The sequence below is a fragment of the Frankliniella occidentalis genome, unplaced genomic scaffold, assembly GCF_000697945.3.
Source record: "Frankliniella occidentalis isolate FOCC.00 unplaced genomic scaffold, Focc_3.1 Scaffold309, whole genome shotgun sequence".
In the NCBI taxonomy this organism is placed as follows: Eukaryota; Metazoa; Arthropoda; class Insecta; order Thysanoptera; family Thripidae; genus Frankliniella; species Frankliniella occidentalis.
Genome location: NW_026267434.1, coordinates 138355 through 139559, shown reverse-complemented (window position 1 = coordinate 139559; position 1205 = coordinate 138355).

The following is a 1205-nucleotide window of genomic DNA, read 5'->3' as shown; positions in this document are numbered from 1 at the left end:
AAAAATATTTTTTTATGGTCTCCTAAGGGGTAACTCATCAAAGTAGAACCCTTTGGACTAAAATTTCGTCCGTTTTGCTCCATCTCTTACCACTGTGGCGCTAGAGGATGTTTTAAACGAAAATAAGCGAAAAAATGTACAACCCTGCATGATTAGTCGAAGTGACGGGCGTTGACGGGCCGGAGGCCCGTATCTTTGTGCACATTTTTGCACTACCTGACTCGGGTGTCAGCGCCGCAGGCCAAGGTAGATGTATGCCAGGCGCGTCGCAGCGTAACAGTGTTTCGTGAGGTATCGCGAAGCCTGTTACGCGAGACGTGGTCTGGCGTACATCTACCTTGTTTACTTTCGTTTGTTCCAGGTTTCATTTGTAAGACAATCACTTGAGTGGGCAAAGGAAGCTGCCGGCATAATAAGGCGGTCGCCTCACCGCCGAGCAATTTTCAATAATATTGTAGAGCAGGCTGCTGCAGAAGCCGAGCATCCCAGCCCTGAGTCGGTTCCTACATTACGGCCTCTATGTACAACAAGGTGGACTCTACGTGCTTCTTCTCTCAACGCCACTATTCTCAATTATCCATCTGTAATAGAGTGTTTAGAAGAAATAGGAAATTCAAATAGTGATGGGGCGGGGACTGCAGCTGGACTCTCAACAAAGCTAGAACAAGGTTCTACTTACCTTGGCTTCCTCATCTGCAAAGAAATCTTTTCTCCATGTGAAATTGCAAGCAAGCAGCTGCAGGAGCCTGGTACTTCTGTGCCCCATGGTCTTGAAATTGTAAATCTCTTGCTGACTCGCCTGCGAAGTCTCCGAGACGATGCGTATTTCAACGGGCTGTGGGAAAAAATGGAAGAAAAGGTACAGGAATATGACTTAAAAATGCCTGAACTTCCAAGACACAGAAAGACATCCAGAGCATTAGATCGTATACATAATGCAGCAGTAAATCACCAGTTCTCTTCACCAAAGGATAAATATCGTAAAGATTACTTTGAGGCACTAGACACTATTATTGGAGAAATTGAAGAAAGGTTTGACCAGGAAGGCCTTAAAACTTACCTCAATCTGGAGCGAAGCATTTTGGTTGCACCTGATGAATGGGACGATAAAATCTTGGAAACTTTGAAGACGTACAAGGTTGATATTCACAATTTCCGTATGCAGTTACAGATGTTTCCTAGGTACTATCAGTGCGAAAAGTTTT